The sequence below is a fragment of the Ranitomeya variabilis genome, chromosome 4, assembly GCF_051348905.1.
Source record: "Ranitomeya variabilis isolate aRanVar5 chromosome 4, aRanVar5.hap1, whole genome shotgun sequence".
NCBI classification, from domain to species: Eukaryota; Metazoa; Chordata; class Amphibia; order Anura; family Dendrobatidae; genus Ranitomeya; species Ranitomeya variabilis.
In genome coordinates this window covers 249,170,439-249,194,645 of record NC_135235.1, presented here as the reverse complement: position 1 = coordinate 249,194,645, position 24,207 = coordinate 249,170,439, and the positions used below count along the sequence as shown (strand labels likewise).

The 24,207-nt window shown below is 48.0% G+C and overlaps 1 protein-coding gene across 2 annotated transcripts in view; it reads right to left on the bottom strand.

The window, feature by feature from the left end:
• Window positions 1-24,207, bottom strand: part of ETS1 (ETS proto-oncogene 1, transcription factor) — a 434,342-nt gene that overhangs the window by 46,475 nt on the left and 363,660 nt on the right. The window lies entirely within an intron of this gene.

Sequence of the window (24,207 nt, the reverse complement as noted above, 5' to 3'; positions counted from 1 at the left end):
TGCTCTATGTCCCGGGGCGGTGGGGTCAGTGGCCCTCCTATGACAGGCGTACAGTGTATCCCACCCAGACACAGATCACAGACACCCCACAAGGCCCAGAGAAAAGGCTCCGCTCTGCCCAGACAATTAGACCAGCCAGCCAGCACGTGCCCCTCCAGCAGCTGATCACAGGCTTCATTAAATACCCTGCTGGCCTAATTACCCCCCACCCTCATGTCAGACACCGCATTTATTGCCCTTTGTGAAGGCTGCGCTCCTGGGACAGCAGCAGAAGGAACATGAACAAACCCAATCTACCCCGTGTACATGGCCATGATGGAGACCATCACATCCCAGGAAGCCATATTACATTGTCAGCTCCGCCAAGGTGCACTACTGGTTATACTGCAATGTGCAAAGGACAAAGTCAGTCCGTGCCCCCCGCCAAGAGAAATAAATGTGACATCAACAATGCATAAAAAGATGCAGCAGCAGCACCCTACAGGCGCTAAGATATCTGCAAATGAGAAATATTAAAGTGTGCATCACTGACTTATATATCTTACAATTATACCCCTTTAAAAGGAGGATCTTAGCAAGGAAGAACGCAACCTCCAGTGTTAACAGAGCAGCAGGAGCCAACATCAAGTAAATTAGGGGGTGTACAGGGAGTCACGCAGGATCTCCGGGATGTGGAGACCCTTCACTGTCCATGACATGAACAGATGGACATGGACATGAGCAGAAAATGTCACCCCATTAGTGGATGTGACCATCACTGTAATAAGATGAAGCTATAGGAAGGTATCGATCCCGTCTGAGAAGATACTTACTATACAAGACGATCTCCAGAGACCCCAAGGCTTAGATCTGGCGTTCAGGCTAATGGAGTCTGGGCCTCCGGGATATAATGTACCAAGCAAACCTCGTAACTGCCGGATATATGCAAGATACAACAAGAGCAAAATCATTGCTCAGCTGACCCCTATATGAGATAAAAACGAGCAACATCGCCGCTACTATAGATCCAGATCACCCCCATATAAATACAGCGTGAGCGACATCAACGCTATTATAGATCCAGATCACCCCCATATAAATACAGAGTGAGTGACATCACTGCTACTATAGATCCAGATCACCCCCATATAAATACAGCGTAAGTGACATCACTGCTACTATAGATCCAGATCACCCCCATATAAATACATCGTGAGCGACATCACCGCTACTATAGATCCAGATCACCCCCATATAAATACAGCGTGAGCGACATCACCGCTACTATAGATCCAGATCACCCCCATATAAATACAGCACGAGCGACATCACCGCTACTATAGATCCAGATCACCCCATATAAATACAGCGTGAGCGACATCACCGCTACTATAGATCCAGATCACCCCCATATAAATACAGCGTGAGCGACATCACCGCTACTATAGATCCAGATCACCCCCATATAAATACAGCACGAGCGACATCACCGCTACTATAGATCCAGATCACCCCCATATAAATACAGCATGAGCGACATCACCGCTACTATAGATCCAGATCACCCCCATATAAATACAGCACGAGCGACATCACCGCTACTATAGATCCAGATCACCTACATAAAAATACAGCACGAGCGACATCACCGCTACTATAGATCCAGATCACCCCCATATAAATACAGCACGAGCGACATCACCGCTACTATAGATCCAGATCACCCCCATATAAATACAGCACGAGTGACATCACCGCTATATAGAATAGATACACTGAGATAAGATTGTGTCTGCAGACCCCGATGCTTCTGTTTCTCAGCAGTTCTCTTGTTGGGCTCCTCTGTGGCTTATACTGAGGATGGAGAAGCAGCGGTATATTGATACTTTCATGCACATTACAGGGTTACAGAACGCGCCCCAGCTCCTTGGTCTCACACCCTCAGCCAGGTGTAGTCACGGTGAGGGTAGAAGGTGGTTTGTGTTGTGGCCTGGGCACTCGGATGGCTTCTCCAGCAGTGACTGCCTTTTGATGTGGCCTCCATACTCAGTAGTGGTGTACACTTGTACTATTGGCGCTGTGTGTGATGATGGATGCTACTCTCAATGTGAACTGCAATTTGCCAAAAACCAAGATTCTTACATTCCTGGGGAACAGAGCCAGGATCTTGTTTGCAGTGAAGCGCAGCTCCTGCAGTCTGAGGTGTGACAGCTGCTCCTGTGCAGGTACATGCAAAATGCATTATTATCTATGGCGGCAAAACAAAGGTGTGCACAACGTGATCTGCATAGAGCTGGGACCACCGTAACAAAGGCTACCATCAGTAACACACTACACCGCCAGGGACTCAGATCCTGCAGTGCCAGACGTGTCCCCCTGCATAAGCCAGTACATGTCCGGGCCCCTCTGAAGTTTGCTAGAGAGCATTTGGATTATCCAGAAGAGTATTGGGAGAATGTCATATGGTCTGATGAAACCAAAGTAGAACTGTTTGGTAGAAACAAAACTCGTCGTGTTTGGAGGAGACAGAATGCTGAGTTGCATCCAAAGAACACCATACCTACTGTGAAGCATGGGGGTGGCAACATCATGCTTTGGGGCTGTTTCTCTGCAAAGGGACCAGGACGACCGATCCGTGTACATGAAAGAAATAATTAATGGGGCCATGTATGAGATTTTGAGTGGAAACCTCCTTCCATCAGCAAGGGCATTGAAGGTGAAATGTGGATGGGTCTTTCAGCATGATAATGATCCCAAGCACTCCGCCAGAGCAATGGAGGAGTGGCTTCGTAAGAACCATAAGAAGGATTTGGAGTGGCCTAGCCAGTCACCAGATCTCAACCCCATAGAAAACCTTTGGATGGAGTTGAAAGTCCATGTTGCCCAGCGACAGGCCCAAAACATCACTGCTCTAGAGGAGATCTGCATGGAGGATTGGGCCAACATACCATCAACAGTGTGTGCCAACCTTGTGAAGACTTACGGAAAACGTGTGACCTCTGTCATTGCCAACAAAGGATACATAACAAAATATGGAGATGAATTGAGATGAACTTTTGTTAATGACCAAATACTTATTTTCCACCATAATTTGCAAAGTAAATCTTCCAAATCAGACAAGGTGATTTTCTGGATTTGTTTTCTCATTTTGACTCTCGTAGTTGTGGTCTACCTATGATGTCAATTACAGGCCTCTCTCATCTTATTAGGTGGCAGAACTTGCATAATTGGGGGCTGACTAAATACTTCCTAACCTCCTAACCCCCCCCCCCCCACACACACACACACACACACACACACACACACACACACACACACTGTTTTTAGTGTCTCCAGTCACACAGAAGATAATGACGGTTTCTACGGCCATTATGTCGCTGTCACTTGCCAGGTAATTCTACTTAGTTTTGTATAGGAAGGAACAGTGCGTCTAATGGGTGTCGTGGAGTCACAACTATCACTTTATACCTCATCTTTACTTCTTTGGGGACTTACAAAATTAGAAATGTCAGAAATAAAAATAAACAGCTGGTAAAAATTCCGCCCCTGATAATTTCTTGTATTCACAGCCTTCAAGCAGCAGATGATTAGCATTAGATTATGATTGCCATAAATCTGGGCCCGACAGAAGGGTTAAACCCCGGTGGGTCAGGCACACAGTTCCCACAGTTTATATAACCCTTTCCCAGCTCCCCCCTCACGCCTTGTTCCACAGAGGAATCTGCCCCTGCGACCGTGAGCGGAAACTAAAAATATCTCTTGGTTTATAAACACATCTTAATGAGAGAAGACGGCCAAGCCGAAAGATGGAGGACGCTGCCGGCCCCGACATGGTCCGGCTCCAGGGGGTGGGGGTCTCTTACATGAGGATTGTGCCCCCCATACCGGCCATGTGTGGGTGACACACAGGATATGTGGACTTTGGCCACATTCACACTTTCAGTATTTGTAAGGAGGGTCCAGATGGATGAGGGTCTCACAGAATGACTGAGGGCCACATGTGGCCCCAGGCAGTGAGTTGTGCATCCCCTCTATAGAGCTTCCATGACTTTACAGATCTCGGGCCCATCAGATTTCAAATAATCTGTAAGATCAGATAGTAGAGGATGTTACCTCACTGCGCCCTATGTGGGTTACACTGGGTCCTGAGGGCCACATCTTCTAACAGTTTGTATGATCTGAAGGTGTTCATGTGGGTTTCCTTCTCCATTATAAATACTGTCTGGTAAATCAGAAAACACAGCTCCAGCTCCTGGGGTCAGGGATGATGGGGGTGATACCCCGTATGAAGCAGGAGGACTAGAGTGTAAGCTCCTGGGGTCAGGGATGATGGGAGTGATACTGTGCATGATACAGGAGGACAAGATTGTAAGCTCCTGGGGTCAGGGATGATGGGAGTGATACTGTGTATGATATAGGAGGACTAGATTGTAAGGTCCTGGGGTCAGGGATGATGGGAGTGATACTCCGTATGATGCAGGAGGACAAGATTGTAAGCTCCTGGGGTCAGGGATGATGGGGGTGATACTGTGTATAATACAGGAGGACAAGATTGTAAGCTCCTGGGGTCAGGGATGATGGGAGTGATACTGTGTACGATACAGGAGGACAAGATTGTAAGCTCCTGGGGTCAGGGATGATGGGGGTGATACTGTGTATGATACAGGAGGACAAGATTGTAAGCTCCTGGGGTCAGGGATGATGGGGGTGATACTGTGTATGATACAGGAGGACAAGATTGTAAGCTCCTGGGGTCAGGGATGATGGGAGTGATACTGTGTATGATATAAGAGAACTAGATTGTAAGCTCCTGGGGTCAGGGATGATGGGAGTGATACTGTGTACGATACAGGAGGACAAGATTGTAAGCTCCTGGGGTCAGGGATGATGGGGGTGATACTGTGTATGATACAGGAGGACAAGAGTGTAAGCTCCTGGGGTCAGGGATGATGGGGGTGATACTGTGTATGATACAGGAGGACAAGATTGTAAGCTCCTGGGGTCAGGGATGATGGGAGTGATACTGTGTATGATACAGGAGGACAAGATTGTAAGCTCCTGGGGTCAGGCATGATGGGAGTGAAACTGTGTATGATACAGGAGGACTAGATTGTAAGATCCTGGGGTCATGGATGATGGGGGGTGATACTCCGTATGAAGCAGGACTAGAGTGTAAGCTTCTGGGGTCAGGGATGATGGGGGTGATATTGTGTATGATGTAGGAGGACTAAATTGTAAGCTCCTGGGGTCAGGGATGATGGGAGTGATACTGTGTATGATACAGGAGGACTAGATTGTAAGATCCTGGGGTCAGGGATGATGGAGGTGATACTCCGTATGAAGCAGGAGGACTAGAGTGTAAGATCCTGGGGTCAGGGATGATGGGAGTGATACTGTGTATGATACAGGAGGACTAGATTGTAAGCTCCTGGGGTCAGGGATGATGGGGGTGATACTGTGTATGATACAGGAGGACAAGATTGTAAGCTCCCGGGGTCAGGGATGATGGGAGTGATACTGTGTATGATACAGGATGACAAGACTGTAAGCTCCTGGGGTCAGGGATGATGGGAGTGATACTGTGTATGATGCAGGAGGACTAGATTGTAAGCTCTGGGGTCAGGGATGATGGGAGTGATACTGTGTATGATATAGGAGGACTAGATTGTAAGCTCCTGGGGTCAGGGATGATATTGTGTATGATACAGGAGGACTAGATTGTAAGCTCCTGGGGTCAGGGATGATGGGGGTGACACTGTGTATGATACAGGAGGACTAGATTGTAAGCTCCTGGGGCCAGGGATGATGGGGGTGCTACTCCGTATGATGCAGGAGGACTAGAGTGTAAGCTCCTGGGGTCAGGATTGATGGGGGTGATACTCCGTATGATATAGGAGGACTAGATTGTAAGCTCCTGGGGTCAGGGATGATGGGGGTGCTACTCCGTATGATGCAGGAGGACTAGAGTGTAAGCTCCTGGGGTCAGGAATGATGGGGGTGATACTGTGTATGATATAGGAGGACTAGATTGTAAGCTCCTGGGGTCAGGGATGATGGGAGTGATACTCCGTATGATGCAGGAAGACTAGATTGTAAGCTCCTGGGGTCAGGGATGATGGGGGTGATACTCCGTATGATGCAGGAGGACTAGAGTGTAAGCTCCTGGGGTCAGGAATGATGGGGGTGATACTCCGTATGATATAGGAGGACTAGATTGTAAGCTCCTGGGGCCAGGGATGATGGGGGTGCTACTCCGTATGATGCAGGAGGACTAGAGTGTAAGCTCCTGGGGTCAGGATTGATGGGGGTGATACTCCGTATGATATAGGAGGACTAGATTGTAAGCTCCTGGGGTCAGGGATGATGGGGGTGCTACTCCGTATGATGCAGGAGGACTAGAGTGTAAGCTCCTGGGGTCAGGGATGATGGGGGTGATACTGTGTATGATACAGGAGGACTAGATTGTAAGGTCCTGGGGTCAGGGATGATGGGGGTGATACTGTGTATGATATAAGAGAACTAGATTGTAAGCTCCTGGGGTCAGGGATTATGGGGGTGATACTCCGTATGATGCAGGAAGACTAGATTGTAAGCTCCTGGGGTCAGGGATGATGGGGGTGATACTCCGTATGATGCAGGAGGACTAGAGTGTAAGCTCCTGGGGTCAGGAATGATGGGGGTGATACTCCGTATGATATAGGAGGACTAGATTGTAAGCTCCTGGGGTCAGGGATGATGGGGGTGCTACTCCGTATGATGCAGGAGGACTAGAGTGTAAGCTCCTGGGGTCAGGGATGATGGGGGTGATACTGTGTATGATACAGGAGGACTAGATTGTAAGGTCCTGGGGTCAGGGATGATGGGGGTGATACTGTGTATGATATAAGAGAACTAGATTGTAAGCTCCTGGGGTCAGGGATGATGGGAGTGATACTCCGTATGATGCAGGAAGACTAGATTGTAAGCTCCTGGGGTCAGGGATGATGGGGGTGATACTCCGTATGATGCAGGAGGACTAGATTGTAAGGTCCTGGGGTCAGGGATGATGGGGGTGATACTGTGTATGATATAAGAGAACTAGATTGTAAGCTCCTGGGGTCAGGGATTATGGGGGTGATACTCCGTATGATGCAGGAAGACTAGATTGTAAGCTCCTGGGGTCAGGGATGATGGGGGTGATACTCCGTATGATATAGGAGGACTAGATTGTAAGCTCCTGGGGTCAGGGATGATGGGGGTGCTACTCCGTATGATGCAGGAGGACTAGAGTGTAAGCTCCTGGGGTCAGGGATGATGGGGGTGATACTGTGTATGATACAGGAGGACTAGATTGTAAGGTCCTGGGGTCAGGGATGATGGGGGTGATACTGTGTATGATATAAGAGAACTAGATTGTAAGCTCCTGGGGTCAGGGATGATGGGAGTGATACTCCGTATGATGCAGGAAGACTAGATTGTAAGCTCCTGGGGTCAGGGATGATGGGGGTGATACTCCGTATGATGCAGGAGGACTAGAGTGTAAGCTCCTGGGGTCAGGAATGATGGGGGTGATACTCCGTATGATATAGGAGGACTAGATTGTAAGCTCCTGGGGCCAGGGATGATGGGGGTGCTACTCCGTATGATGCAGGAGGACTAGAGTGTAAGCTCCTGGGGTCAGGATTGATGGGGGTGATACTCCGTATGATATAGGAGGACTAGATTGTAAGCTCCTGGGGTCAGGGATGATGGGGGTGCTACTCCGTATGATGCAGGAGGACTAGAGTGTAAGCTCCTGGGGTCAGGGATGATGGGGGTGATACTGTGTATGATACAGGAGGACTAGATTGTAAGGTCCTGGGGTCAGGGATGATGGGGGTGATACTGTGTATGATATAAGAGAACTAGATTGTAAGCTCCTGGGGTCAGGGATTATGGGGGTGATACTCCGTATGAAGCAGGAGGACTAGATAGTAAGCTCCTGGGGTCAGGAATGATGGGGGTGATACTCCGTATGATATAGGAGGACTAGATTGTAAGCTCCTGGGGCCAGGGATGATGGGGGTAATACTGTGTATGATACAGGAGGACTAGATTGTAAGGTCCTGGGGTCAGGGATGATGGGGGTGATACTGTGTATGATATAAGAGAACTAGATTGTAAGCTCCTGGGGTCAGGGATTATGGGGGTGATACTGTGTATGATACAGGAGGACTAGATAGTAAGCTCCTGAGGTCAGGGATGATGGGGGTGATACTCCGTATGATGCAGGAGGACTAGATAGTAAGCTCCTGGGGTCAGGGATGATGGGGGTGATACTCCGTATGATGCTGGAGGACTAGATTGTAAGCTCCGGTGGATAATAATGTTTCCTGGTGTATATGGTATATCTATTTTCCAGGTTCTGATCTCATCAGGTGCAGGGTTGTTCCCGGCAGTGAAGGGGTTCTGTCGAGCGCTTTGGCCGGGGGATGTGTGAGTGGAGGGCACCCAGCTGCTCCTTACACTGGTCCTTCTATGAATGGCGCCATCAGATCTGGTCATTCTGCAGAATCTTAGGAACAGACACACAGATCCAGGACTGCATCAGTCAGAAGAGGCTGGAGATGGTGACGGCTGGAGGACGCCATAGATGCTGGTGGACATACAGTACAATACACACCACATGGACCCTCAGTAGGACCCCGCAGTCAGTGTCGCCCTCTACAGCAGCACATTCCCCCCAGACGCCCCTGTGCTGCTGGACGGGACTCTGCTTAGGATGCATTCACACCTGGCAGACGGTCACCTGAGGAACCAGAACAACAATGGTCTGGCAGGTGGAATGATGTGTAAGCTTGGTGATAAATGACTGTTTGCGGCAGCACATCGCAGCGGGTCTACAGGGAACAGTGGCAGCCTGTCTGCTTGGAGTGACCTACTACCAATCGTTTTGTACGCATGTTGGCCTATGTGAACAGGCTGTGGAATACCCGCCGACTGACAATTTAGGGCACGTGCCCATAATCAGGTTTTGTTCAGGCCTTCACACAGCTGAATTTCCACATGAATCCCGCACCTCAGTGGTTTTCCTCGTGTTTTTGTCTCTTGTTAGGTTACATCACATTTACAAAGATATACCGTAGATAGATATGGGATAGATAGATCATAGATAGATAATAGATGGATAGAATAGATAGATGATATATAATAGATAGATAAATAGATAGATGATAGATAATAGATCATAGATAGATCATAGATAGATAATAGATGGATAGAATAGATAGATGATATATAATAGATAGATAAATAGATAGATAATAGATCATAGATATATAATAGATAGATCATAGATATATAATAGATAGATCATAGATAGATCATAGATCATAGATAGATAATAGATCATAGATTGATAATAGATCATAGATAGATGATAGATAATAGATAGATAATACATGGATAATAAATAGATTATTGATAGATAATAGATAGATGCTAGATAGATGATAGATGATAAATAGATAATAGATCATAGGTAATTGATAGATCATAGATAATTGATAGATAATAGATAGATGATAGATAATTGATAGATGATAGATAGTAGATATACGGTATATTAAAAAAATGGAACAGCAGCGGGTGCTCTGGCCTCCCCAGCAGTTCACCCTATACTTGCCAAAGGTCCATAAAGGAGAAAAAAGGAAGGCAGCACTCCATCAGTATTTCAGGTGAAAAAAAGTGGATTTTATTCCGACCTACATGGCGTGGCGACGTTTCCACTTTTTCTCCTGAAATACTTACGGAGTGCTGCATTCCTTTTTTCTTCTTTACAGATAATGCATAGATAGATAATAGATTAATAGATAGATAGATAGATAGATAGATAAATTAATGGATGGATAGATAATTGATAAATAGATTAATATATAGATAATAGATAAATTAATAGATAGATAGGCATGTAAAAGTTTGGGCACCCTTGGTGAGAATTACTGTTACTGTGAACAGTTAAGCAAGTGGAAGATGAAATGATCTCTAAAAGGCCTAAAGTTACAGATGTCACATTTACTTTGTATTTTAGGAAAATATATTGTCATTTTTTACATTTTAAAAACTGCAAAAAGGAAAATGGGCCAATGCAAAAGTTTGGGTACACTTGTAGATTTGTGTGCTCAGATAACTTTGACCAAGGTTTCAGACCTTATTTAACCTGTTAGGGTTATGTCTTGTACACCATCATTGTTAGGAAAGGCCAGGTGATGCAAATTTCCAAACTTTATAAACACCCAGCCTCCTCTAACCTTGTGCCAAAAAACAGCAGCCATGAGTTCTTCTAAGCAGCTGCCAAGCACTCTGAAAATGAAAATGGTGGAGCCCACAAAGCAGGAGAAGGCTATAAGAAGACAGCAAAGTGTTTTCAAGTTGCCATTTCCTCGGTTCAAACTGTAATTGAGAAATGTCAGTTACCAGGAACAGTGGAGGTCAAGATAAGTTCTGGAAGACCAAAGAAAATTTCAGTGAGAGTTGCTTGTAGGATTGCTAGCAGGGGCGGATTATAAGAGGGTCAATCTGAGCGGTAGCCCAGGGCCCAGTGGTGTGGGGGGGCCCTGGGCTACCACACAGATTGCCCGCCGGCCGCCGCCATCAGGGCATTACTGCCCGTGCCCCTGTCAGACTGGCGTATCATTTATGGGCCCGCTGGGCAAAGAGAGGGGGCCCGCATCGGGCCCCGTCTCATCTGTTCACCGGGCCCCTACCAGCGCTGCGGCGGTTTCCTATTGACGTGCGGGTGCGCGCCCGCACGTCAATAGTTAACAACAGCCGCCAGCCAATTGGAGGCTGGCAGCTGAAGGCGGCCACAGGCGCAGCAGCGCACATATCGCCGGCGTCTGACATCATTGTCAGTCGCCTGCGAGTGCGCGCTGCTAGAGGGAGCTCACCGCCTGGAGCGCTTGTCAGGTGAGGAGAACTCGGTTTGTTATTTTCTTTTTTTTTTGATAACCTAATGGCAATCCGGGCGGGCCAGAATGCTGGACAGTCAGTGACACTGTCTGACTGGGGGCAATATGCTGGAGACGGAGGACACACTGGGGCAGATGATAGCTGGAGACACTGGGGCAATGCTAGAGAGACACTGGGGCAATGCTGGAGAGACACTGGGGCAATGCTGGAGAGACACTGGGGCAATTCTGGAGACACTGGGGCAATGCTGGAGACACTGGGGCAATGCTGGAGACACTGGGGCAGTGCTGGAGAGACACTGGGGCAGATTACTGGACACACTGGGGCAGATGATTGCTGGACACACTGGGGCAATGCTGGAGGACACACTGGAGCAGATGATTGCTGGAGACACTGGGGCAATGCTGGAGACACTGGGGCGGATTGCTGGACACACTGGGGCAGATGATTGCTGGACACACTGGGGCAGATGATTGCTGGACACACTGGGGGCAATGCTGGAGGACACACTGGGGCAGATGATTGCTGGAGACACTGGGGCAATACTGGAGAGACACTGGGACAGATTGCTGGACACACTGGGGCAGATGATTGCTGGACACACTGGGGCAATGCTGGAGACACTTGGGCAGATTGCTGGACACACTGGGGCAATGCTGGAGGACACACTGGGGCAGATGATTGCGGGAGACACTGGGGCAATGCTGGAGACACTGGGGCGGATTGCTGGACACACTGGGGCAGATGATTGCTGGACACACTGGGGCAGATGATTGCTGGACACACTGGGGGCAATGCTGGAGGACACACTGGGGCAGATGATTGCTGGAGACACTGGGGCAATACTGGAGAGACACTGGGACAGATTGCTGGACACACTGGGGCAGATGATTGCTGGAGACACTGGGGCAATGCTGGAGACACTGGGGCAGATGATTGCTGGACACACTGGGGCAGATGATTGCTGGACACACTGGGGCAGATGATTGCTGGACACACTGGGGGCAATGCTGGAGGACACACTGGGGCAGATGATTGCTGGAGACACTGGGGCAATGCTGGAGAGACACTGGGACAGATTGCTGGACACACTGGGGCAGATGATTGCTGGACACACTGGGGCAATGCTGGAGAGACACTGGGACAGATTGCTGGACACACTGGGGCAGATGATTGCTGGACACACTGGGGCAATGCTGGAGACACTTGGGCAGATTGCTGGACACACTGGGGCAATGCTGGAGGACACACTGGGGCAGATGATTGCGGGAGACACTGGGGCAATGCTGGAGACACTGGGGCAGATTGCTGGACACACTGGGGCAGATGATTGCTGGTTAACAACAGCCGCCAGCCAATTGGAGGCTGGCAGCTGAAGGCGGCCACAGGCGCAGCAGCGCACATATCGCCGGCGTCTGACATCATTGTCAGTCGCCTGCGAGTGCGCGCTGCTAGAGGGAGCTCACCGCCTGGAGCGCTTGTCAGGTGAGGAGAACTCGGTTTGTTTTTTTCTTTTTTTTTTTGATAACCTAATGGCAATCCGGGTGGGCCAGAATGCTGGACAGTCAGTGACACTGTCTGACTGGGGGCAATATGCTGGAGACGGAGGACACACTGGGGCAGATGATAGCTGGAGACACTGGGGCAATGCTGGAGACACTGGGGCAATGCTGGAGAGACACTGGGGCAATGCTGGAGAGACACTGGGGCAATGCTGGAGACACTGGGGCAATGCTGGAGACACTGGGGCAGTGCTGGAGAGACACTGGGGCAGATTGCTGGACACACTGGGGCAGATGATTGCTGGACACACTGGGGCAATGCTGGAGGACACACTGGGGCAGATGATTGCTGGAGACACTGGGGCAATGCTGGAGACACTGGGGCGGATTGCTGGACACACTGGGGCAGATGATTGCTGGACACACTGGGGCAGATGATTGCTGGACACACTGGGGGCAATGCTGGAGGACACACTGGGGCAGATGATTGCTGGAGACACTGGGGCAATGCTGGAGAGACACTGGGACAGATTGCTGGAACACTGGGGCAGATGATTGCTGGAGACACTGGGGCAATGCTGGAGACACTGGGGCGGATTGTTGGACACACTGGGGCAGATGATTGCTGGACACACTGGGGCAGATGATTGCTGGACACACTGGGGGCAATGCTGGAGGACACACTGGGGCAGATGATTGCTGGAGACACTGGGGCAATGCTGGAGACACTGGGGCAATGCTGGAGAGACACTGGGACAGATTGCTGGACACACTGGGGCAGATGATTGCTGGACACACTGGGGCAATGCTGGAGAGACACTGGGACAGATTGCTGGACACACTGGGGCAGATGATTGCTGGACACACTGGGGCAATGCTGGACACACTTGGGCAATGCTGGAGGACACACTGGGGCAGATGATTGCGGGAGACACTGGGGCAATGCTGGAGACACTGGGGCAGATTGCTGGACACACTGGGGCAGATGATTGCTGGACACACTGGGGCAATGCTGGACACACTGGGGCAGATTGCAGGACACACTGGGGGCAATGCTGGACAATTGGACATACTGGGGCAGATTGCTGGACACACTGGGGGCAATGCTGGACATACTGGGGCAGATTGTTGAACACACTGTCTGGGGGCAATGCTGGACACACTGGGGCAATATGCTGGACATACTGGGGCAGATTGCTGGACACACTGGGGGCGGGACTGGAAGAATGGGCAGAATGTAGATACGGGGCATGATTGGAGACACGGGGCAGAATGAAAGACATGGGGCAGGATGGAGATAGATGGGGCAGGATGGGGAAATCATATGGAATAGAATGGATACTCATGAGTGCAGGATGCGAGAACATATTGCAGGAGCCAGGAATGAGATACACGGGGCCAGGATTGGGAATATTATTACCATAGGGGCTAATTAAGGGATATTATTACTGCAGTGATGTATTTATTTTTATTTTTTGAGTATACTGTTTTAAATGGGGGGGCGGGGCGGTCCTGTTACTGTGCAGAGTGATACTATGTCACCTTTTTTTCTTCATGTGGTGTAATGTAGAAGTTGTGAAAAATTAAGTAATGTGTTCTGCAAGCGGAGCTCGAGATAACTGTTATTTCCTGCAGAAACGAGTCCTGGCTGGAAGAAATGATGGCGGTCTGTGCTGGATGAAAGATGAAGGACTTCACCTAGAGACGTCACTGGTGAGTCAGTGTTACCTATACACTGACACTATACACTGTATACTATATATAGAGGTCCTGTGTACAATGTCACCAGTGATCACTGTATTACCTATACATTATATACAGAGCTCCTGTGTATAATACCACCAGTGATCTCTGTATTACCTCTACACAGACACTGCATACTAAGTACAGATCTCCTGTGAATACTGGCACTTATGGTGATAGTATTGTGTTTTTTTTTTTTATTATTACTGATCAGTATTGTAGTATTCAGTCACTATGTGGTGGTAATATGTGGTCTGGAAATGGTGTTGCGGTATTTGTCCCTTGTATGTGCTATTTGGTCACCAAGTCGTGGTAATATGTGGTCTTGACATGGTGCTGTGGTATTTGTTCCTTGTATGTGATATTATTCGATCACTGTGGTTGTAATTTGTGGTCTGGTCATGGTGCGGTGGTATTTGTTCCTTGTATGTGATATTGGTCATTTTAAAAATTGAAAAATAAATCAAAATATACCTAAATTGTATTGCATATTTTAACAAATATTTAATAGGTTACAGTAGAGTAGGGCCCGGCCATTTTTCTGGAATAATCTGGTTCAGGTATCACATGACCCCCGTCACATGACCCCCGTCACATGACCGGGGGGGGGGGCCCACAGTGTCTGAACAGCCCGGGGCCCTGGCTACCCTTAATCCACCCCTGATTGCTAGAGAGGCAAATCAGAACCCCCACTTGTCTACAAAAGACCTTCAGTAAGTTTTAGCAGATTCTGGAGTTGTGGTACATTGTTCTACTGTTCAGAGAATCCTGCACAAATATGGCCTTCATGGAAGAGTCATCAGAAGAAAATCTCTCCTGCATCGTCAGCATAAAATTCAGCATCAGAAATATGGAAAAGAAAATCTAAACAAGCCTGAGCGTTCCCGCAAGACAAATTGACATGCTGCGGCTAGAAAAAACCCATCGCAGGTAAGTTCACCCAGCGTTAAAAAGAAGCACAGTGGACATGAGATTCCTAATAATGTGCTTGTACTGTAGAACGCAGCAAAAATATGGTGCATCCAGAACGCTAGCATTACTGATTGTATTCACGCAGCCTTAACGATGAAAGTCGGCAAGTGTACACCCACCCGAAGTCTGACTGCCCACAAGAAGCACCAAGCGGTTTCCTGAAATCCTCTGTGCTGCTTGGCCATCCTAGTCCTTACATAATGTAACTTTCAGATTGTGACATTCCTCAAGGTCGGCATACCTCTCCTTTAATCCTCTGTGCTGCTGGATTTCATCCCTAGATTCACATGGTTCTCTGGTGTTACAATCTGGACATGGTATAGCTGTATGTATGAAGCAGGAGCCTCCAGGACAGGCCTCAGAGTCCCAGGGTCCGGCTGATCTGGGGTCACAGCTGATAAAACACAGTCCTATGAAGAAGAAGCAGCTGAACCCACAATCGTGTTTGTAGAGCGCCCACATACTTCCATACAATGAGGTGGGGAATGGGATCTCAGGATGGGGTCTGAGTATCTGAAAATCTTTAATATTCGTACAAGGATCGTTCTGTAGCAGTCACGGAGGTGCTGTATGACAGGGTAATAGGGGATGCAGGCGGTCATCGTCGGACCTCCGGTGTCTTCACAAGCCCTAGTCACATTCCCATGGATTATCTCAGAATGGGAAGAACCGTAAGAGGACAGATGATGTGTGGACAGCAGCGACTCCCAGCACCGGCAGGGTTAATGCTGGGGAATCGGTGGCAGCACAGGGCTCTCTGGCTTGTTTTAGCAGGGGAAGTGTGCGCTGGGCTGATTACAGGGAGGGCTTCCTCCTTTCCCATAACCTCCAGACCCCCAATGGCCTGAATGTTTAGAACTGCCTGCCATGTTTTTCCCTTTATTTTAAGCTGTTTATTTTTGGGGAGGTGGGAGACAATAGATGGACGCCGCTTCTCTCTACGCCCGGACCCATCACCATTGCACACAGCCATCCAGAAGCACAGAATATCCAGCATTAGGTTTCCATCACGGTTGTTTTGTCAAACTATATAAATCAACAGCAAAGGCAAATCTAAGAAAGTTTGTAATATAGCGTATCAGAGGTTTCTGCTGATTTCTCCACTTATAAGCCACTTCTCCCCCTCTAAAGTCTGCTGTATGAGATGAGCTGACATGTGCCTACCCAGTCACGGCATCGGGCCCCCAGTGTCTTTGTGGGTTCTGCTCCCCGGGGGTGGCCCGGCCTATGCTGACAGATTTCTGCCACATCCTTGGTCTCGTCTTCATCCATGATAAGTTCAGCGTCTGTTCTATTCAATATCTGAACATCCATCGGGCAAAGACTTTTCTGCAGACGACTGCACTTCCAATATCCTTTCTTTACAAAACTGACCGCCATCTTTGTGGTTGCTCTTGTGTCACAGGTGTGATATACTGGGGTAAACATAAAAGTGACGGATTATAGTGTTAACATTCCCAAAGGTTCACCGACTTCTCCATAACATGTAGGTGACCTGACTCTACCATGGTCTCCAGGTCTGCTCATCCATGTCCCCTATTTCCAGCACTCCACACACAGACGTGTTATCCCCCCCCCCCTTCTTTCCCACCAGCATCCCCCACTCCTATTCTCTGCACAGCTGCGCTGCTCCCAGATGAAGACTTTAATGGGGCCTGCGTCACTTCTAAACACGGCACATCTGGAGAAGGGGCTCCAGAGTAAATGAATGGGCTGCGTGCAGAGTCATCCCAATGGCTGGGAAAGTCAGCGAGAAAGAAACAAGGGTGGAGGAAGAGCTTTCCACATGAATTTACTCCACCAGCACTGAAAGGGTCGCAGAGAAGCCGCTGCACATACAATGATCCTGCAGAGGTTTACAATCCTCAATCAGCTCAGAACCAGCAGGAAAATACCTAAGAAATGACATGTAACCGCAGCCGGACGCGGAGAGCGCGCACCGACAATGCGCAGACCATGTACATAGGACCGAGCACCGACTATAAGCAGGTGGCAATGGAGAGCAATCCGCACCTTAGATATATAGACATCCGTCACTCCAGAATGTCTGATAATCCGGCACATGCGGCCAGAAGCTCCGATCAGGCCCCACTGGTACATACACTGTGTTCCAAATTATTATGCAAATAATATTTCCTCATATTTTATCTAAATAACCTATCTGAATTCCAGTCATTGTTATTTTCCAGTCATCTACCATTGTAGTATAATTGCAATGTTTTGGAACAAACTGCCTATGAAAACAGTATCTTTTAAAAGGCACCTGTCACCCCGTTTTTTCCGTATGAGATAAAAATACTGTTAAATAGGGCCTGAGCTGTGCATTGCAATAGTGTATTTTGTGGACCCCGATTCCCCACCTATGCTGCCGAAATACGTTACCAAAGTAGTCGTTTTCACCTGTCAATCAGGCTGGTCTGGTCAGATGGGCGTGGTGTCTTCCCCCAGATCTTGCTTAGTTTTCCGTTGGTGGCGTAGTGGTGTGCGCATGTCCGAGGTCCCGAATCCACTGCACAGGGGAGTGAAAAGAGTGCGATGTGAGCTATTTCATTGGTGATCGGTGGGGGCGGCCATCTTACTTTGGCCGCGCGTGCGCAGAAGCGGCGCTCTGCTGGCCGCGGCTTCAGGAAAATGGCCGCGGGATGCCGCGCTTGCGCAGATGGAGATCGCGGCGGCCATTTTCCTGAAGCAGAGATGCAAACTCTGCTTCAGGAATCTCTCTCTCCCCATGATTCCAGCCCAAAACATTACTCCACCTCCTCCTTGTTGGCACCTTAGCCGTGTTTTCATGGGGTGTCCATCAACCAGCCATCCTCCACTCCATCCATCTGGACCATCGAGTGTTGCACGGCACTCATCAGTGAACAAAACAGTTTGGAAGTCAGTCTTCATGTATCGTTTGGCCCACTGGAGCTGTTTCTGCTTGTGTGCAGTGGATAGAGGTGGTCGACAGGATGGCTTACGCACCTCTGAAGGACCCTGCATCTTGTTGTTCTGGGGACGTTGGAGGCACCAGCAGCTTCAAAAACTTGTCTGCTGCTATGACAAGGCATTTCTGCAGCTGCTCTTTTAACCTTATGCAATTGGCTGTTGGAAAGGGTCCTCAATTTTTCCTTATCAGCACGCACACGTGTGTGCTGGGAATCAGCTACATACTTCTTGATTGTGCGATGATCACGATGAAGTGTCTTGGCAGTGTTGATTGTAGTCATGCCTTGACCTAAATACTCCACAATTTGTTGCTTCTCAGCAGCCGACACATCCTTTTTCTTTCCCATTTTGGCCAAAAATGTAGGCTGCTTAATAATGTGGAACAGCCTTCTTAAGTAGTCTTGCCTTTATTTGGACACACCTGCCAAACTAATTTGCACAGGTATCTGCAATTGCTTTCAGCGATATAAAGATCCCTGACACACATCACCATCAATGAGTTTAAATGACAAACAAAAAAATTCTATCCTTATCACTCCTAAACTCTTTGTGCATAATAATTTGGAACACAGTGTATACACAGCAGGCTGGCCATAGATCAGAGGTCTCCTGCCATGTGGACCTTACCAGCCACATTGATAGGGGTTTACCCAACTTTCTGCTACCCAGAGGCTTGTAAATGCTGGACACACTCTCCCTCCGCGGCTCCAGCGCTGCCTCTCAGCCGCTGCTCACAGTGTTTGCTTACAAGCTGCATGGACACCTGAGCTGTACTACGCAGAGAAAAACCCTTTACAACTACAGCTTTAGTCACGAGAAGCATTTAATTATATAAAAAAATGGAGGCAAAATGTACAGAACTATGGCAATTAAATCACAGATATTTATTGCACAGGTTGGCGCACTGGCATCATACAATTATTATTATTATTATTATTTATTGTTATAGCGCCATTTATTCCATGGCGCTTTACATGTAAGGAGGGGTATACATAACCCCTTCATGACCTTGCCGTTTTTTGCAATTCTGACCAGTGTCCCTTTATGAGGTAATAACTCAGGAACGCTTCAACGGATCCTAGCGATTCTGAGATTGTTTTTTCGTGACATATTGGGCTTCATGTTAGTGGTAAATTTAGGTCGATAATTTTTGAGTTTATTTGTGAAAAAAAACGGAAATTTGGCAAAAATTTTGAAAATTTCGCAATTTTCACATTTTGAATTTTTATTCTGTTAAACCAGAGAGTTATGTGACACAAAATAGTTAATAAATAACATTTCCCACATGTCTACTTTACATCAGCACAATTTTGGAAACAAATTTTTTTTTTTGCTAGGAAGTTATAAGGGTTAAAATTTGACCAGTGATTTCTCATTTTTACAACAAAATTTACAAAACCATTTTTTTTAGGGACCACCTCACATTTGAAGTCAGTTTGAGGGTTCTATATGGCTGAAAATACCCAAAAGTGACACCATTCTAAAAACTGCACCCCTCAAGGTGCTCAAAACCACATTCAAGAAGTTTATTAACCCTTCAGGTGTTTCACAGCAGCAGAAGCAACATGGAAGTAAAAAATGAACATTTAACTTTTTAGTCACAAAAATGATCTTTTAGCAACAATTTTTTATTTTCCCAAGGGTAAAAGGAGAAACTGGACCACGGACGTTGTTGTCCAATTTGTCCTGAGTACGCTGATACCTCATATGTGGGGGTAAACCACTGTTTGGGCGCACGGCAGGGCTCGGAAGGGAAGGAGCGCCATTTGACTTTTTGAATGAAAAATTGGCTCCAATCTTTAGCGGACACCATGTCGCGTTTGGAGAGCCCCCGTGTGCCTAAACATTGGAGCTCCCCCACAAGTGACCACATTTTGGAAATTAGACCCCCCAAGGAACTTATCTAGAAGCATAGTGAGCACTTTAAACCCCCAGGTGCTTCACAAATTGATCCGTAAAAATGAAAAAGTACTTTTTTTTCACAAAAAAATTATTTTAGCCTCAATTTTTTCATTTTCACATGGGCAACAGGATAAAATGGATCCTAAATTTTGTTGGGCAATTTCTCCTGAGTACACCAATACCTCACATGTGGGGGTAAACCACTGTTTGGGCACATGGTAAGGCTCGGAAGGGAAGGAGCGCCATTTGACTTTTTGAATGGAAAATTAGCTCCAATCGTTAGCGGACACCATGTCGCGTTTGGAGAGCCCCTGTGTGCCTAAACATTGGAGCTCCCCTACAAGTGACCCCATTTTGGAAAATAGACCCCCCAAGGAACTTATCTAGATGCATAGTGAGCACTTATAACCTCCAGGTGCTTCACAGAAGTTTATAACGCAGAGCCGTGAAAATAAAAAAATAATTTTTCTTTCCTCAAAAATGATTTTTAGCCCAGAATTTTTTATTTTCCCAAGGGTAATAGGAGAAATTGGACCCCAAATGTTGTTGTCCAGTTTGTCCTGAGTACGATGATACCCCATATGTGGGGGTAAACCACTGTTTGGGCGCACGGCAGGGCTCGGAAGGGAAGGCACGCCATTTGGCTTTTTGAATGGAAAATTAGCTCCAATCATTAGCGGACACCATGTCGCGTTTGGAGAGCCCCTGTGTGCCTAAACATTGGAGCTCCCGCACAAGTGACCCCATTTTAGAAACTAGACCTCCCAAGGAACTAATCTAGATGTGTGGTGAGCACTTTGAACCCCCAAGTGCTTCACAGAAGTTTATAACGCAGAGCCATGAAAATAAAAAAATAATTTTTCTTTTCTCAAAAATGATTTTTTAGCCCACAATTTTTTATTTTCCCAAGGGTAACAGGAGAAATTGGACCCCAAAAGTTGTTGTCCAGTTTCTCCTGAGTACGCTGATACCCCATATGTGGGGGTAAACCACTGTTTTGGCACACGTCGGGGTTCGGAAGGGAAGTAGTGACGTTTTGAAATGCAGACTTTGATGGAATGCTCTGCGGGCGTCAGGTTGCGTTTGCAGAGTCCCTGATGTGCCTAAACAGTAGGAACTCCCCACAAGTGACTCCATTTTGGAAACTAGACCCCCCAAGGAACTTATCTAGATGTGTGGTGAGCACGTTCAACCCCCAGGTGCTTCACAGAAGTTTACAACGCAGAGCCGTGAAAATAAAAAATCATTTTTCTTTCCTCAAAAAAGATGTTTTAGCAAGCAATTTTTTATTTTCACAAGGGTAACAGGAGAAATTGGACCCCAATATTTGTTGCCCAGTTTGTTGTGAGTACGCTGATACCCCATATGTGGGGGTAAACCACTGTTTGGGCACACGTCAGGGCTCGGAAGGGAAGTAGTGACATTTGAAATGCAGACTTTGATGGAATGGTCTGCGGGCGTCACATTGCATTTGCAGAGCCCCTGATGTGCCTAAACAGTAGAAACACCCCACAAGTGACCCCATTTTGGAAACTAGACCCCCGAAGGAACTTATCTAGATGTGTGGTGAGCACTTTCAACCCCCAAGTGCTTCACAGAAGTTTATAACGCAGAGCCGTGAAAATAAAAAATAATTGTTCTTTCCTCAAAAATTATGTTTTAGCAAGTAATTTTTTATTTTTGCAAGGGTAACAGGAGAAATTGGACCCCAACAGTTGTTGCCCAGTTTGTCCTGAGTACGCTGGTACCCCAAATGTGGGGGTAAACCACTGTTTGGGCGCACGTCGGGGCTTGGAAGGGCGGGAGCACCATTTGACTTTTTGAACGCAAGATTGGCTGGAATCAATGGTGGCGCCATGTTGCGTTTGGAGACCCCTGATGTGCCTAAACAGTGGAAACCCCTCAATTCTAACTTCAACACTAATCCCAACACACCCCTAATCCTAATCCCAACTGTAGCCATAACCCTAATCACAACCCTAACCCCAACACACCCCTAACCACAACCCTAACTGCAACACACCCGTAACCCTAATTCCAACCCTAATCCTAACCCTAATCCCAACCGTAATCCTAATCCCAACCCTAACCACAACTGTAACCCCAACACACCCCTAACCCTATCCGTAACCCTAACCACAAGCCTAATCTTAACCCTATTTCAAACCCTAGCCCTAATTCCAACCCTAACTCTAATTCCAACCCTAACCCTAAGGCTATGTGCCCACGTTGCGGATTCGTGTGAGATTTTTCCGCACAATTTTTGACAAATCTGCAGGTAAAAGGCACTGCGTTTTACCTGCGGATTTACAGCAGATTTCCACTGTTTTTTTTGTGCGGATTTCACCTGCGGATTCCTATTGAGGAACAGGTGTAAAACGCTGCGGAATCCGCACAAAGAATTGACATGCTGCGGAAAATACAATGCAGCGTTTCTGCACGGAATTTTCCGCACCATGGGCACAGCGGATTTGGTTTTCCTTAGGTGTACATGGTACTGTAAACCTGATGGAAAACTGCTTCGAATTCGCAGCGGCCAATCCGCTGCGGATCCGCGGCCAATCCGCTGCGAATCCGCGGCCAATCCGCTGCCAATCCGCTGCGGATCCGCGGCCGATCCACTGCGGATCCGCGGCCGATCCGCTGCGGATCCGCGGCCGATCCGCTCTGTGTGCACATGCCATAACCCTACCCCTAACCCTACCCGTAACCCTAACCCTACCCCTAACCCTACCCCTAGTTCTAACCCTAACCCTAGTGGAAAAAGAAAAAAAAATATTTTCTTTATTTTATTATTGTCCCTACCTATGGGGGTGATAAAGGGGGGGGGTTTATTTATTATTTTTTTATTTTGATCGCTGTGATAGAACCTACCACAGCGATCAAAATGTACTTGTAATGAATCTGCCGGCCGGCAGATTCGGCGGGCGCACTGAGCATGCGCCCGCCATTTTGGAAGATGGCGGCGCCCAGCGAGGAGACGGACCGACACCGGGAGCCTCGGTAAGTATAAGGGGGGGGAGATCGGGGCACGGGGGGGGGGCGTCGGAGCACCGGGGGGTGACATAGGAGCAGGGGGAGAGCGGGCAGGAGGACGGGGGAGCGGAGCACAGGACGGAGGGGACCGGACCCCATAACGGAGCACTGGGGGGGCGATCGGTGGGGTGGGGGGGGTCACTTCAGGTTTTCCAGCCATGGCCGATGGTATTGCAGCATCGGCCATGGCTGGATTGTAATATTTCACCAGTTTTTTAGGTGAAATATTACAAATCGCTCTGATTGGCAGTTTCACTTTCAACAGCCAATCAGAGCGATCGTAGCCACGGGGGGGTGAAGCCACCCCCCCTGGGCTGAAGTACCACTCCCCCTCTCCCTGCAGATTGGGTAAAATAGGAGTTAACCCTTTCACCCGCTCTGCAGCGACGCGATCATTCCATGACGCCACATAGGCGTCATGGGTCGGGAAGGGGATTATATATAAAAGTGGAGGCAAAATGTACAGAACTATGGCAATTAAATCACAGATATTTATTGCACAGGTTGGCGCACTGGCATCATACAATTATTATTATTATTAGTATTTATTGTTATAGCGCCATTTATTCCATGGCGCTTTACATGTAAGGAGGGGTATACATAATAAAAACAAGTACAATAATCTTGAACAATACAAGTCACAACTGGTACAGGAGGAGAGAGGACCCTGCCCGCGAAGGCTCACAATCTACAAGGGGTGGGTGAGAATACAGTAGGTGAGGATAGAGCTGGTCATGCAGCGGTTTGGTCGATCGGTGGTTACTGCAGGTTGTAGGCTTGTCGGAAGAGGTGGGTCTCCAGGCTCTTTTTGAAGGTTTCGATGGTAGGCGAGAGTCTGATGTGTTGTGGTAGAGGGTTCCAGAGTAGGGGTGATACGCGAGAGAAATCTTGTATGCGATTGTGGGAAGAGGATATAAGAGGGGAGTAGAGAAGGAGGTCTTATGAGGATCGGAGGTTGCGTGTAGGAAAGTACCGGGAGACGAGGTCACAGATGTAAGGAGGAGACAGGCAGCCGACAGGTCGAGGAGGAGGAGGACAGAGTAGTGTTGCTTGCTCTTGGCGGTTAAGAGGTCATTGGTGACCTTAGTTAGGGCAGTTTCAGTGGAATGGTGTGACCGGAAGCCAGATTGTAAGCGGTCAAAGAGGGAGCAAGAAGAGAGATGGGAGGACAGTTCAAGGTAGACGTGTTGTTCCAGTAGTTTGGAGGCATAGG